We start from the raw sequence: 17,021 nt of genomic DNA, 5'->3' as shown, positions 1-17,021 counted from the left end.
TTCAAACAAGGTTGGAATGAATACAACCAGAATCCGTACTAGTACTAATCCTCCACAAATCACTGGATGCTGATGGCATCTGTAAAAGAATATGTCTATGAGAAACAGACCAATCAAAACATAAACAAACTGACAGAACGTGAAATACACGTTTTCATCATTCATAATGCGTCCGTGTACTTCTTGGATAAATATCTATAACATGTAATGCTCACACATGATTCACGAGGACTGGATCTCACCTCACCTGGCAACAGATTTATTTATTTGTAACATTTATAAAGCGCACTGTTATCAGCCGGTGTCCTGGCGCTGATTGACCGCTCCCATGACTGGGCCGAGCTTATTGCCTGAAAAGCCAAGTCTTTAGGGCTTTCCGAAAAGATATCAGATCCGGAGCATGTCTGAGGTCCAATGGTAGGGCGTTCCAGGCCTTTGCTGCTCCCAGCGAGAAACTTCTAAATCCCCCCCCCCCCCCCCCCCCCCCCTCCCATCGAGCTTTTCTAATTCTTGGAATCGCAATCAGCCCCTGGCCCGGTATGTACCATTGAAAGTACTGGGTCATACACTGGGGGCCCAACCTTTTAAGTGCCTTAAATACTGTGCAAAGTGCTTTAAAAGCAATCCGTTTGTGCACCGGCAGCCAGTGCAGTTTCACCAGCTCTTGGGAAATGGAGATGAATTTGGGCACGCCCATGATCAAGCGGGCCACTGCATTTTGCAAAACTTGTAATTTATTGAGCAGCCCTGTTGAGCATTGAGCAGTAAGCCATTACAATACTCCAGGCGTGACAGGATCAGTGCAGTCACCACTGTCTTCCTGTACTCATCCGGTACAAAGGGCAGAATCTTGCGTATGGCCTTCAATAAGAAATGGGTAGCTGAGGACAGTGCATTGACTTGAGGCCTGAAGGACATATTATAGTCCATCAGAATCCCAAGATTCTTGACCTTAGCAACTGGAGAGGGAGGGACACCTAGCTCCTCCGGCCACCATCTAGGGGACCAGAATTTTTCTCTGGCCCCGAAGAGGAGCACTTCAGTCTTGGCCGAATTACGTTTTAAACGGCTCCCTGTCATCCAGTTGCTGACTGCAAGCATGCAATCTTTAAACCTGCAGGCTGTATCTTCCTCTCCCCCCGGCAGCAGCGACACCACAATCCGCGTGTCATCTGCATATGATGTTAAGGCGAAGCCATTAGATCAAATGACTGGTGCCAAGGATGAGACATAAACATTGAACAGGGTAGGACTCAAGGATGAGCCCTGGGGAACCACACATGGGAGCACGAACGGGTTTGACTCTAAGTCACCCAGGGCCACCACCTGAATCCTGTCGGAGAGAAAAGCTTTCAAGATCTTAAGTGCTTTGCCCTGAATCCCGCAGGTCCTCAAACGGTCCACCAGTATCATATGGTGGACCGTATCAAAGGCCGCCGACAGGTCCAACAGGATCAAGGCGGTTTTGCCTCCAGCGTCCATCACTTTCCTGATGTCTTCCACTGATTTAATTAGGGCGGATTCCATACTGTGCCGGCCCTAAATCCATGCTGGGATGGATCCAGATCATGCACAGCCCCCAGGGAAATGCTCAGCTGAGAATTCATAATTCCCTCTATGAGCTTGGCCGGTAATGGAAGTCTGGCGATGGGGGCAATAATTGTTCAAGTCAGAAGTATCCAGATTTGTTTTTTTAGGAGAGGCAGAATTGATGCCTGTTTCCAACAAGAGGGGAATTCCCCACTATACAGCATGTTGTTGAATAACTATGTCAGCGTGATGGTTATCGGGCCTCTGCTAGCTTTGCTATAGCAGCCAGGCAGGGGTCTCGAGGAGAGCCTGATTTTGTCCTGAGCAGCCGTTTCCGTACCTCCTCCTCGCTGATCGGCGAGAAGGTCAGGAATCTACTCCCCTGTAAATTGGCCCCCGCAGCTACCAGGCTAGCCCCTGTCAGGTTAGTCCTTGCTTGCCCATCCAAGGAATTAAAAATCGTCTCCAATTTTTTTTGGAAGAATCTAGCTAAATCTTCACATTGTTCCTGGCTGGGGGCACCACAACAGGTTTTGGGGCCGCCAATGTTGAAACTGTCAAGATCAGGAGAAGAGGCCCACTCTGTGGATAAGGAGGGAGAAAAACATACTATCAATGGCAGGCCACACGCCTATCCTATTATGCAATCCTTCTATTCCTCTATTGTCCACATTCCTATGTCTGTGCATTGTCTGCTAAAAACTATAAAATAGCCAAGACTTCTGACTAATAAAAATCGTGATATCAAGAGAGAACATAAATGGCAAGACTAGTTTTATCCCATCAATATGTTCACTCCATCTTCTATGGGATGGATATAGTCATATTTTTCAGAAAAATACAATTTCAGTACCTTTTGAACAGTGTTAAAGTCAACGATGTTGGTGTAGTGGGGACTACTCATTAAGAGGAGTCCAAATGGTATGCATGAGCAACCGTAAGATGAACTAGGCAGCAATGTCACGTATGAGTTAGAGAAAATAATGTCTGAATTTTAAACAGCAAAGTCATTGTAGTAACACCGGCTATATCGTTAATGTCATTAAATGCCGGTTTTACGTGTCAAAAACCAGGTTTATAACATGAAGATATAACCTGTTAGGGTTCTAGGACAAACATTGATTGCTCTCGTGTATGCTGTGCTTCAAGCGTCCACTTGCCAGAGGCGCATGTTAACCAGTTAAAACACACAAGTCCATTGGGGCGTGGCTTGCGCGCCGCTGCAGCACGGCGTGTTGCGCTTGAGCTCCGAGGCGAGAGTGTCCCGTAGGATTAATTTCTCCGCTTCCTGACTGCCCCTGTCTGCGGAAACGGCATCCTTCTGCAGCGGAACATGCAGGGAGTTGTTTGACGGCGATTTTGGAAACTTATGCCATCAGCTGAATGCCTTCTCTGTCAGGCTCCTGTGACGCTCGATTCCCTCACGAGCGGCCGCCATTTTCCCGCTTCTGACGCAGCTGGCATTTCTCTTCAGAAGTGCCGCCTTGGATACAGTATTGCCGGTTGTGGTGGCTATCCGGGTCATTTCTTCTACGATGCCTAAAGTTGGTAACATTTCTTTCTTTTTTCTGCTATTTTTTTGCTGCTTGGCTGGATATTAAGTTGCTCTTGCGCTGTTTTTCTCAGTGCTGATATTTCTTACTGATATACATTTTTTCTCGTACAAACTCATTGCTAAGCCCTTCTGCTATATTTGAGGCTCTTTCATTTCTTTGGTACCTGCCTGCCCTGCATATAAGTCCGCCGTTATTATTTAATTGGCGCCCATTGACCTCAGGGTGTTGTATCTCTCTTTTTGGGGACAGACTACGCAGTTTTTGCTCTCCTCATCTCCTCAAGTGACTGTGTATTTTTCTTGAAGGCTGCTCCTTCATGGCTGCAAATATGGGTCGTTCCTCGAACAACAAAGACTCAAAAGATGTTGGCACTTCGCTTAAAAGACTTAAGTCATTGTCTCCTACGCCTGAGTCTGCTCAGTCAGACACTAACTCCACCCTGGACACAATCTTAACGCGCCTTAATGAAGTGCATGATATTGCGCAGTCAACGAAAACGAATACAGATTTATTGCAAGTGGAGGTGTCTGCTATTAGAAATGACTTTAAAGCCCTCTCTCTTCGTGTGTCTGCTACAGAATCACGAATCAGTTGTGCAGAGGATGGTATGCAGAAACAATCCAGATCCCTCAGCCACTTGGAGCGCTCAATGGCGGCATTGCGAAGAGATCTCACTGAGCAGGAGGACCGTAATCGTAGATCTAACCTACGCATTTTTGGTCTGCCGGAGGACGCAGAGAAATCCTCTTCATCTATGATTGAGTTCTTATCTCATTGGCTTCCGGACACCTTGCAAATCTCATTCCAGAGAGAATTTGAGATAGAAAGAGCACATCGGGTTCCAACGTTTCGATCTAAATCAGCGACCCAGCCAAGAGCAGTAATTTTAAGCCACTACGACACCAACATACTGAACAGATTCTTTCTCATATGCCGAAAGCTAAACAGGTCGTCTGGGAAGGTCATCGAATCTCAATTTCTCAGGACTTTGCCAGAGATACGGTCATCAGGAGAAAGGGCTTCCTTAATCTTCGGAAACGTCTTTCTGACATGAACATTCCCTTTTCGTTTTCTGGTCCGTCGAAGTTCCGCATTACTTACAAAGGACGTCCCAGAATTTTTGATGAGCCGGCTGACTTATCTACATTCCTGGACAATCAGTTGGAGATAGAGATGGAGATTCAAAGAGCGGCTTTGCAAGAACCTGGTGCCTCGGGCACTTGAACTGTCTCCTTGTTTCTTCTTGATGTAGTTTTCTATATGCCTGTTTTTCTCCTATCTCCTGTTGAGCTTATATTTCGATCTTAACCTCTAACTCCATTACTGGAGTTTCTCTGTTCTCCTTGTGTCCGCACGGACTACTTTTTGTATCCCTCTTTCTTGGCTTTGTACTTTTTCGATTTCTCTCTGTTTCTCTTTCCATTATGGGTCCTATTTATTTTTCTGTAGTTTTCCGGATCTTCTAGTGTACTCCTCTCATTACCATTTCTCCTTTCTCTATTCTTTTTCTCTTTCAAGAGTCATGTCGTTTACTTTCTTTCTACATATCATTTTCTTTCCTCTTTCTCTTGTCTCCAGCCCTTGTAGTTTATATTTCTTGTCAATGCTTATTTCAAGTCAGTTTTTATTTTCTGGATTCTTTTCTATTACTAATAGTTTCCTTCCTTTTCTGCTATGAGTCATTTTCTATATTTCTTCGTTCTTTCTATTCTTCTATTTTCATCCTTTCTTTTCTTATATGTCCATATGTTCCTGCATTTTTAATTTCAGGTACATACTGATAATTTTATACAGTTATAGATTGTTCATTAACTACATATTTATTTCTAGGATGTACATATTTACCTTCATGCATTTGTCTATTGTTCATGCTTTACCGCATTGTTTTGTTTTCTTATCAGATTGTCTGGTATTATTACTTAGTATAGATATAACTCTTGATATTGCAGTACTAATTCATTGTGACTGTACAAATTTCTTGCTTACATTATGATTATTTACAATATTAAGCTGATTTTCGTTGCTACTTTTGATTATTCTCAGTTCTTATTTTAATGCCATCAGCTAGGTATATTATTGGGGCTATTGATATAAATTACTTTTCCTCCTTGTACATGTCCCTTGCTCGCCTTTCCACGTTCTCCCTAGTATGAATTTGGTCTTATTTAGGCCTTCCCTCCTGCTTCTTCTCTCCCTTCTTTCTTTTCTCTTTTCTTCTTTTCTTTCTTTCTTTCTATTTCGGATTCCCCACATGGATTCTCCCTCTTCGTTTCTTATGTTTGCTGGTTGGTTCCTTGTCTCTGTGAGGTTGGTTGTTTCTATGTCATCCATGGCGTCTTTTTTCTATTTTTATGTACTTCCATGCCAGGTTTAAATGTATTGTCCCTTAATGTTAAGGGTTTGAATCATCCGGTTAAGAGGTCAAAAATTTTAGATTATTGTAAATCTCTGTCTTCTGACCTGGTCCTTTTTCAAGAGACCAAGGTCACTACCAGAGAGGCGTTGTTTTTGAAGAAGGAGTGGGTTTCGGATGTTTGTTGTTCTGATGCCTCTGGCAAACGAAATGGGGTTGTTACATTAATTTCAAAGAATTCTGGTTTATCTATACTTTCTTCTGATCATGATTCTGAGGGTCGCTGGCTGTTGTCTAAATTGTCGTATGGTCATCATGATCTTTATGTAATGAATATCTATGCTCCTAACGTTGATGATCCGATTTTTTGGAAAGCGGTTACCAAAAAATTAAATGACACACCACATTCTGGAAACCTTATTGTTGGCGGGGATTTTAATTTACCGATGGACCCTCTCTTAGATAGGAATTCTGCATTTCAGTTTCGCCCTCCTAAATCCCACAAACAAATGCTTAACATGTGTTCTTTTACCCAGCTTCAAGATATATGGCGTCTTCATAATCCCACTGGTAGTGACTTCTCTTTCTTTTCCTCGCCTCATTCTTCTTTTTCTCATATTGATTATCTCCTTGTGCATTCTTCTCTTGTTTCATCTTCCTCTTCTCCGCTTATACATCCTATTTTGATTTCTGATCACGCTGCGGTTACTTTTATGCTATCATCCTTTGCCCCTAAAACACGTGCTCGTTCCTGGAGATTGAATACCGAAGTTTTGCATGATGCTTCTCAGGTTAATGAAGTCTCCAAGGCTATAGACACTTTTTTCCATGAAAACGAAGGATCTGTCTCTTCCCCAATTGTCCCATGGGATTCGTTTAAATGCACTTTCCGTGGTCAAGTCATTAAATGTATGTCCAAACAAAATTATGATCTTAAAAAGGAGCTCACAGATTTAGCATCCCAAATTAAAACTCTAGAAGCCACCTTTAGGCAATCTAAGGATTCATCTTGTTCACAACTAATAAAACAACTAAAATACAAATATAATAATATTGTTACTAAAAGAGCCCATATTGGAGTACAAGCGCAAAAATCCAAAAAAATACTGTTAAAAAATCGAGCTGGGAAGATTTTGGCTGCTACATTAAAATTCCAGGATTTCTCCTTTAAGTCCTCGCAAATTTCTTCCATAACTGACAACTCGGGTTCTAAAAAATTTCAAACTGGGGAAATACTTGAAGTGTTTCGTGATTTTTACAATAAATTATATACTCCTTCTAATCAATCCTCTTTTGACCAATGTCAGGCCTTTTTAAAATCGGTCCCGGTTCAGTCGGTCTCTGAGGAGGATCGTACTTTTTTAAATAAGCCAATCTCCCCTGAGGAAATTATTACCGCAATTAAAGCTACTCGTTCTGGCAAGGCCCCAGGTCCTGATGGGTACCCTATTTTATTTTATAAAACTTTTCTCCCTGCGCTTGTCCCCAAATTGCAATCTGTCTTTGATTCTTTTGTTAAGGATGGGTCTGTTTCCGGTACTGCTGCTGAAGCTACTATAGTAGTGATCCCAAAAGAAGGGAAAGACCATTTGGATCCCAAAAACTTTCGTCTTATTTCTCTTCTTAACATGGAAGCTAAGATTTTTGCTAAAATCCTGGCCAGACGATTGGAATCCTTTATCCCTCATCTTGTTCATCCTTCTCAAACCGGTTTTGTAAAAGGTCGTCTTGCACGAGACAATATACGCACTTTTTGTCATATTCTTGGTGCTGCTAAAAGGTCTCAACTTCCTGCCGTGGCCTTGGCCCTTGATGCGGAAAAGGCCTTTGATAAGGTCTCTTGGCCGTTTCTTCATGCTGTTTTATGCGCACACAACCTTGGCGACTCTTTCATTAACATGGTAATGTCCTTATATTCCCAACCTAGAGCTAACATTAGAGTTAATGGTGCCATGTCGTCTTTTTTTAATCTTCGTCAGGGCACTAGACAAGGTTGTCCTTTATCCCCACTTTTATTTTTATTATCTATTGATCCTCTTCTTCGATTAATTGAATTACACCCAGATATTAAAGGTTTTTCTTTCGGACCTCACTGTATTAAAACTGCTGCCTACGCAGATGATGTTCTTATTTTTTCAGACGATATTGCTTTGGCAATCCCTGCTATTTCAAATACCATTTCCCTCTTCTCATCGGTTTCAGGGTATACCCTAAATAAAGATAAGACGGAAATGTTCCCTTTGAATGCCTATTGTTTCCCTTCCCATATGGGCTCTGCGGGCTTTAAGTGGCAGTCTACACACCTGAAATACTTAGGGATTTATTTCTGTTCTACTCTTTATGCCACTACTGCCTATATTGAATCCCAGACTCTCCTTAAAGTGCGTCGTCTTTTAGATACATGGTCTCCAAAACATATTTCCTGGTGGGGGCGCCTTCAGACTCTCAAAATGATGATCACACCGATTATTAATTTTGTTTCATCCATGCTTCCGGTTAAATTATCAGATTCCTTTTTTCGCGAAATTGATGTTCTGACATCTAAATTCCTGTGGAATGACAAACGTGCTAGAATTGCATACAAATTTTTGCGCCGTCCTTCTGATATGGGAGGTTGCAATTTTCCTGATTGGGAAAAATACCAAACTGCCTTTTTGGCCTCTCAAGGCGCTTTGTGGTTTTCTCCTCCGTCTCTGCATGTTCCTTCTTGGTTGCTCATAGAGCAAGACTTAGCATTTCCTTTGCCAACTGCCTCTTTTTGCACCGCATCTACTTTACATATCCTGTTTTCTCGTTCTATAATTCTTGACACAATTGCTGCGGTCAGGAAAATAGATAAGAAAGTGGCAATTCCTTTACATAAAACTAGGTGGTCATCTATTTGGCGGAATTCTAAAATTAAACTCAACATTACTCCCAGCCTCATGTCGTATTGGGCGACTAAAGGAATCTCTCTTGTTAAACATCTTTATGGTGCTTCTGATGAACCATTACCTTTTTCCACCTTGGCTCAGAAACACTCTTTAACAAATCTTGATTTTTATACTTTTCTTAAAATTAAAGTGGCCCTTGCTAAGGTACGTCTTCATCCTACTTCTTCTACCATCTCACTTTTTCATATCTGGATTGAATCCGGTCACGTAGCCTCCAAGATTTATACATTTTTATCTTCTGCCTCACTACCCGCACAGACGGTTGCTCAACAAAAATGGTTACACCATTTTGATAATGTCATTACAGATCATATTTCCTCAGATACTTGGCAATTAATTGGTAAACTCTCTCTTCGCAACAAAATCGCCCCATCTTTGATGCAGTCTAAATTTTTTTCTATTAATCTCCTTCATTGGACGCCTGTGCGTCTACATTCGCTCAATCTTAAAGATGATAATCTATGTTGGAGCTGTGGATTGGGGGTGGGCGATTTTCAACATATGTTTTTTGATTGTTCTCTGCTTCAGCCTTATTGGAACCTCATCCATAAACTAAACACCTCTCTCTTATTTTTGATATTGAGTTCCAACTCTCTTTCCCTTTAATTTTATTGGGTCCATTGGCTGCCCTTACTCCTCTCCCCTTAGATCCACTGGAAATGCAGTTGATGGATCTTCTTCTGACTGTTGCGGTGAAAATCATACTTATGGAGTGAAAATCCTTCTCTTCGGTTTCCTACCTTACATGGTGGGCTTGGGTCTCCTTTTTGCGCAGTGCTCACACTTCGATTGATCAAGCTCATCTCTCTCCTTCTATCTCTAGTGGAGTTTGGAAACCTTTGGATGATTATATGGATTTGTCATCAAAAGGATTGGTCACTCAGTTTCCTTTTGATTTGTCTGTCTAACTGGTGTCTTATGTTTTCTTTTTGTCTTTTTGTGGGGTTAGTCATGTGGGACTCCTGCTTTTTCCTTCTTCATTTCTCTTCTTCTTTTTTTTCTCTTTCCTGTCCTCTATCCCCTTTTCATCTCTCCTCTCGCTCTCTCTTTCTTTCCTCTTCCTTTATTCTATTTCCTCCCCTGTCCTCACCTCAAATTTGATAGTGATACTTTTGTTTTTAGTGCTTTGTTGGTAGCCTTCACCTAATCGACTTCTGTAATCTATAATTGGCTATTTTTATTATTATATACATTTATTTTGCTTACACCTCAATTTTAGTCCCTGATTGTGTATTGATATTGTTTCAATTGTATCACTTTTATTGTCTTTTGTTCCTTCTATTTTTTGTCACTTCTTGATAAATAAAATATTTTGAAATGGGAAAACACACAAGTCCATTATATGCATAGAAATTGATGATTATCCGTCACACAAATCATAGTTATCTATATGTGCCCATCACTATTCCCAAAGTAGTTTGTGTTGAAAGAACAACTTCGTTCATGTGTATAAACTAATATCGTGGGCCAGCAACAACACTGTGTCTTATATACGACTGCTCAAACAGGTATAAACCATCATCATCTGCAATACAAAGTGTATGTGCTGGCATTAAAGGGAGACAAAAGGCTATTGTTCTAATCACCATTGTCGGCAGTAAACAGTGTGCGTGCTAATCACCATTGTCACTATTTCCAAAGTAGCTTGTGTTGAAAGAACAACTCCTTACATGTGTATAAACTCATGTTGTGGGCCAGTAACAACGTTGTATCTATATGTTTTCAACACAACTGCTCATACAGGTATTAACCATCATTGTCAGCAGTACAAAGTGTGCTTGCAGCCGTTAAAAGAGGGACAGAAGGCTCCTGTTCTAATTACCATCGTCTGCAATAAATAGTGTGCGTGCTGTTCTTATCACAAATCCTTACCTGTCCATCGGTACCCCGGGCTGGTACTGAGCTCTTTGTGGAGGCACCGATTGCAGGATTCTGTCGCTCTTTATAATGTGGACTAATCTTCGCGGGCAACAAATGCGCTTAATGATGTCGTCATTTCCATGCAAAGGCACAAGTGAAATGTAGTTTCAAAAAGATGTGGCAATCGCATATTTACTTATGGCATATTTTCCACTTCATGAATCAGGGGAAATGTAGATTATCCCACTCTTTATTCGAGAAGGCTAGTGAAATATGATGTAATGATATTTGTAGGATTTTATGTATGGACCAATCTTCACTGGTAGAGAGTGCTCTTAATATTGACGCTTTACATGCAAAGTCGCACAGGAAATGTAGTTTATATCAGATGTGGCCATCGCGTATTCAAATCAGGACGCTTTCTAATTGCATCATTACTACTTCAGTAATCATGGGCAGTGTAGTTCACTTAATTAAGATTGTCAGTAAAACATGCTGTAATGATACGTGTAGAGTTTTACAGCTTGCCCCCTAAATAACAGCTTTTAAGCATATTAAGGCGACCTGCAATTTTTAATGATGTAAAAATGGAATATACTAGCCACCTAGGACCTATGAATAATATGTTCTAGAGTGCTGTTTACCGAGTATGTAAATTAACAGTCCTGAGTGAGTCCTATTGTGAGCAAAGCGGACTCTCTTAATTTAAATATCGTAACACAATGTCTTGATGGTAATTTTGGGCATATATGGAATGAAACCTCTTCCTATATGATGATTGATACTTGTTTGAGCAGTCGGGATGACTACATATATAAGACACAATGTTGTTACTGGCCCACGATATTGGTTTATACACATGTCAGGAGTTGTTCTTTCAACACAAACTACATTGGAAATAGTGAAGGGCACATATAGTTCACTATGATTTTTGTAGCGGATAATCATCAATTTCTATGCATATAATGGACTTGTGTGTTTTAACTGGTTAACATGCGGCTCTGGCAAGTGGACGCCAAAGCACAGCACACAAGAGCGCAACCAATGTTTGTCCTAGAACCCTAACAGGTTACATCTTCGTGTTATAAACCTGGTTTTGACAAGTAAAACCGGCATTTAATGACATTAACGACATGGCTGGTGTTACTACATATGACTTTGCTGTTTAAAATTCAGACATTATTTTCTCTAACTCATACGTGAGATTGCTCCCTAGTTCAGCTCACCGTTGCTCACGCATATGATTTGGACTCTTCTTAATGTGTAGACCCCACTACACCAACATCGTCGACTTTAACACTGTTCAAAAGGTACTGAAATTGTATTTTTCTGATAAATATGATTATGTCCACCCCATAGAAGATGGAGTGAACATATTGATGGGATAAAACTAGTCTTGTCATTTATGTTCTCTCTTGACATTATGATTTTTATTAGTCAGAAGTCTTGGCCATTTTATAGTTTTTAGCAGACAACGCACAGACATGGGTACGTGGACAATAGAGGAATAGAAGGATTGCATAAGAGTATAGGTGTGTGGCCTGCACTTGATTGTAAGTTTTCTCCCTCTTTATCCACAGAGCGGGCTTCTTTTACTGAGCTGTTGCCAGGTGAGGTCTGGTCCTCGTGAATCACAGGTGAGCATTACATGTTATAGATATTTATCCAGGAAGTAGTCCAACGAAATATGAACGATGAAAATGTGTGTTTCACATTCTGTCAGTTTGTTTATGTTTTGAGTGGTACTGTTTCTCATAGACATATTCTTTTACAGGTGCCATCAGTATCCAGTGATTGTGGAGAATTAGTACGCCTAGAATTCAGGGTTTCTGGTTGTATTCATTCCAACCTTGTTTCAAAAGCTAATAATCTCACATTTTGCTTTTTGACATACTTAGCTTTTTTTTCACATATGCAGTAGCAAAAGTATATGCAGTGGTCCTGAGGAAGGTCTTGGACTATGAAATGTCCGGTTGGCTGTAACATGTAGACCGGATTTTTCAGCAGTTTTTTTGTTAAAACTGCTCTTGTACTGTTTTTTGTTTGGATACCAAGAGATACCCATTAAAATATATTCTCTCTCTTGGTATTCAATTTCAAATTGCACTTTTCATCACTTTTTGATTTTGCACTGCGCCCGTAACTCTGAAACTTTAGCTCATCATTCTGGATAGATAGTGTAGAGCTCCATCTATCAGAGTACATTTGAAAACATCTGTGAGCTCCCTTCTGATAGACAGAAGGTTGTAGCCCTTGATTACCTTAGTATGTAACCAGGAGGAGATCCCAGATGATGAAGCATGTCACCTAGGCGCCTTGAGACGCCTTGAGACCCTTCCGGGTGAGTAGCGCGCTTTACAAATGCCCTGATTGATTGATTAATAGGTGAGTGATGGAAATCTGTCCTCCTTTTAGGATTTCGCCTATGTTACTTTGTTCTTGTTAAACAATAGTAATTTTTACTTCCTTTTCCAACGCTTTGTCTATGAGAACATTGCGACTCTGTAAGATTACCTGGACCTGACAGGCCCGTGGAGTTCTGCTAGTGTTTATTATGCTTTAATTGGGGAAATTGTCCCCGCTAGGTCTTTAAATGTTCCCTCAGACCCTCCTCTCCCGTTAGTTTGTTTCCTAATTTAAAAGATTCAAAGACATGATGGTCTACTCACCCCAGCAGGCCACCATTCCTGTTATCAGAAACAAAGATGGGCGCGACTTAGCTGGCCTCTCCACCGGATCGCCCCTCTGCATCTTGGTATTTGTAGTGCGAGTAGCACAAAGAACTGAGAAAAAGTTCAAAGTTTATCACCAAGGTTGGTTCAAGTATGTTCTTGAAAATTCCATCATCTCTAGACCCGATACATGGCCCGGGTCTCGGGATTTATATCCCTCATCAGTAGAGAAAGTTCAGGGGTTGTAGAGAAAGCCACCGTAGAACCGTCAAGGGCTTCGTTGCCTGCTAGGCGCGCAGGTGCGTCTCCAAAAAGCTCATCAGCTTTGGGGGCTCGAAGGAGCCCTTAAATCAGAAACAAAGATGGGCGCGACTCTGCTTGCCTCTCCACAGGATCGCCCCTCCGCATCTTGGTATTTGTTTTGCGAGTAGCACAAAGAAATGAGAAAAAGTTCAAAGTATATCACCATGGTTGGTACAAGTATGTTCTTGAAAATTCCATCATCTCTAGACCTGAGACATGGCCCGGGTCTCGGGATTTATATCCCTTATCAGTAGAGAAAGTTCAGGGGTGGTAGAGAAAGCCACCGTAGAACCGTCAAGGGCTTCGTTGCCTGCTAGGTGCGCAGGTGCGTCTCCAAAAAGCTCGTCAGCCTTGGGGGCTTGAAGGAGCCCTTAAATCAGAAACAAAAAGCTGGGCGCGACTCTGCTGGCCTCTCCACCGGATCGCCCCTCTGCATCTTGGTATTTGTAGTGCGAGTAGCACAAAGAACTGAGAAAAAGTTCAAAGTATATCACCATGGTTGGTGCAAGTATGTTCTTGAAAATTCCATCATCTCTAGACCCGACATATTACCCGGGTTTCGGGATTTATATCCCTCACCAGTAGAGAAAGTTCAGGGGTGGTAGAGAAAGCCACCGTAGAACCATCAAGGGCTTTGTTGCCTGCTAGGGGCGCAGGTGCGTCTCCAAAAAGCTCTTCAGCTTTGGGGGCTCGAAGGAGCCCTTAAATCAGAAACAAAGATGGGCACGACTCTGCTGGCCTCTCCACCGGATCACCCCTCTGCATCTTGGTATTTGTAGTGCGAGTAGCACAAAGAACTGAGAAAAAGTTCAAAGTATATCACCATGGTTGGTGCAAGTATGTTCTTGAAAATTCATCATCTCTAGACCCGAGACATGGCCCGGGTTTCGGGATTTATATCCCTCATCAGTAGAGAAAGTTTAGGGGTGGTAGAGAAAGCCACCATAGAACCGTCAAGGACATTGTTGCCTGCTAGGCGTGCAGGTGCGTCTCCAAAAAGCTCGTCAGCTTTGGGGGCTCGAAGGAGCCCTTAAATCAGAAACAAATATGGGCGCGACTCTGCTGGCCTCTCCACTGGATCGCCCCTCTGCATCTTGGTATTTGTAGTGCGAGTAGCTCAAAGAACTGAGAAAAAGTTCAAAGAATATCACCAAGGTTGGTGCAAGTATGTTCTTGAAAATTCCATCATCTCTAGACCCGAGACATGGCCCGGGTTTCGGGATTTATATCCCTCATCAGTAGAGAAAGTTCAGGGGTGGTAGAGAAAGCCACCCTAGAACCGTCAAGGGCTTTGTTGCCTGCTAGACGTGCAGGTGCTTCTCCAAAAAGCTCGTCAGCTTTGGGGGCTCGAAGGAGCCCTTAAATCAGAAACAAATATGGGCGTGACTCTGCTGGCCTCTCCACTGGATCGTCCCTCTGCATCTTGGTATTTGTAGTGCGAGTAGCACAAAGAACTGAGAAAAAGTTCAAAGTATATCACCATGGTTGGTGCAAGTATGTTCTTGAAAATTCCATCATCTCTAGACCCGAGACGTGGCCCGGGTTTCAGGATTTATATCCCTCATCAGTAGAGAAAGTTCAGGGGTGGTAGAGAAAGGCACTGTAGAACCGTCAACGGCTTCGTTGCCTGCTAGGTGCGCAGGTGCGTCTCCAAAAAGCTTGTCAGCTTTGGGGGGTCGAAGGTGCCCTTAAATCAGAAACCAAGATGGGCGCGACTGCTGGCCTCTCCACTGGATCGCCCCTCTGCATCTTGGTATTTGTAGTGCGAGTAGCACAAAGAACTGAGAAAAAGTTCAAAGTATATCACCATGGTTAGTGCAAGAATGTTCTTGAAAATGCCATCATCTCTAGACCCGTGACATTGCCCAGGTTTCGGGATTTATATCCCTCATCAATAGAGAAAGTTCAGGAGTGGTAGAGAAAGCCACCGTAGAACCGTCAAGGGCTTCGTTGCCTGTTAGGCGCGCAGGTGCGTCTACAAAAAGCTCGTCAGCTTTGGGGGCACGACGGAGCCCTTAAATCAGAAACAAAGATGGGCGCGACTCTGCGGGCCTCTCCACCGGATCGCCCCTCTGCATCTTGGTATTTGTAGTGCGAGTAGCACAAAGAACTGAGAAAAAGTTCAAAGTATATCACCAAGGTTGGTGCAAGTATGTTCTTGAAAATTCCATCATCTCTAGACCCGAGACATGGCCCGGGTCTCGGGATTTATATCCCTCATCAGTAGAGAAAGTTCAGGGGTTGTAGAGAAAGCCACCGTAGAACCGTCAAGGGCTTCGTTGCCTGCTAGGCGCGCAGGTGCGTCTCCAAAAAGCTCATCAGCTTTGGGGGCTCGAAGGAGCCCTTAAATCAGAAACAAAGATGGGCGCGACTCTGCTTGCCTCTCCACCGGATCGCCCCTCTGCATCTTGGTATTTGTTTTGCGAGTAGCACAAAGAAATGAGAAAAAGTTCAAAGTATATCACCATGGTTGGTACAAGTAAGTTCTTGAAAATTCCATCATCTCTAGACCTGAGACATGGCCCGGATCTCGGGATTTATATCCCCTATCAGTAGAGAAAGTTCAGGGGTGGTAGAGAAAGCCACCGTAGAACCGTCAAGGGCTTCGTTGCCTGCTAGGCGCGCAGGTGCGTCTCCAAAAAGCTCGTCAGCCTTGGGGGCTCAAAGGAGCCCTTAAATCAGAAACAAAGCTGGGCCCGACTCTGCTGGCCTCTCCACGGGATCGCCCCTCTGCATCTTGGTATTTGTAGTGCGAGTAGCACAAAGAACTGAGAAAAAGTTCAAAGTATATCACCATGGTTGGTGCAAGTATGTTCTTGAAAATTCCATCATCTCTAGACCCGAGACATGGCTCGGGTTTCGGGATTTATATCCCTCATCAGTAGAGAAAGTTCAGGGGTGGTAGAGAAAGCCACCGTAGAACCGTCAAGGGCTTCATTGCCTGCTAGGCACGCAGGTGCGTCTCCAAAAAGCTCTTCACCTTTGGGGGCTCGAAGGAGCCCTTAAATCCGAAACAAAGATGGGCGCGACTCTGCTGGCCTCTCCACCGGATCGCCCCTCTGCATCTTGGTATTTGTAGTGAGAGTAGCACAAAGAACTTGAGAAAAAGTTCAAAGTATATCACCATGGTTAGTGCAAGAATGTTCTTGAAAATGCCATCATCTCTAGACCCGTGACATTGCCCAGGTTTCGGGATTTATATCCCTCATCAATAGAGAAAGTTCAGGAGTGGTAGAGAAAGCCACCGTAGAACCGTCAAGGGCTTCGTTGCCTGTTAGGCGCGCAGGTGCGTCTCCAAAAAGCTCATCAGCTTTGGGGGCTCGACGGAGCCCTTAAATCAGAAACAAAGATGGGCGCGACTCTGCGGGCCTCTCCACCGGATCGCCCCTCTGCATCTTGGTATTTGTAGTGCGAGTAGCACAAAGAACTGAGAAAAAGTTCAAAGTATATCACCAAGGTTGGTGCAAGTATGTTCTTGAAAATTCCATCATCTCTAGACCCGAGACATGGCCCGGGTCTCGGGATTTATATCCCTCATCCGTAGAGAAAGTTCAGGGGTTGTAGAGAAAGCCACCGTAGAACCGTCAAGGGCTTCGTTGCCTGCTAGGCGCGCAGGTGCGTCTCCAAAAAGCTCATCAGCTTTGGGGGCTCGAAGGAGCCCTTAAATCAGAAACAAAGATGGGCGCGACTCTGCTTGCCTCTCCACCGGATCGCCCCTCTGCATCTTGGTATTTGTTTTGCGAGTAGCACAAAGAAATGAGAAAAAGTTCAAAGTATATCACCATGGTTGGTACAAGTAAGTTCTTGAAAATTC

This window comes from Lissotriton vulgaris, chromosome 1_1, assembly GCF_964263255.1.
Source record: "Lissotriton vulgaris chromosome 1_1, aLisVul1.2, whole genome shotgun sequence".
In the NCBI taxonomy this organism is placed as follows: Eukaryota; Metazoa; Chordata; class Amphibia; order Caudata; family Salamandridae; genus Lissotriton; species Lissotriton vulgaris.
Note: the sequence above shows the minus strand (reverse complement) of the source record.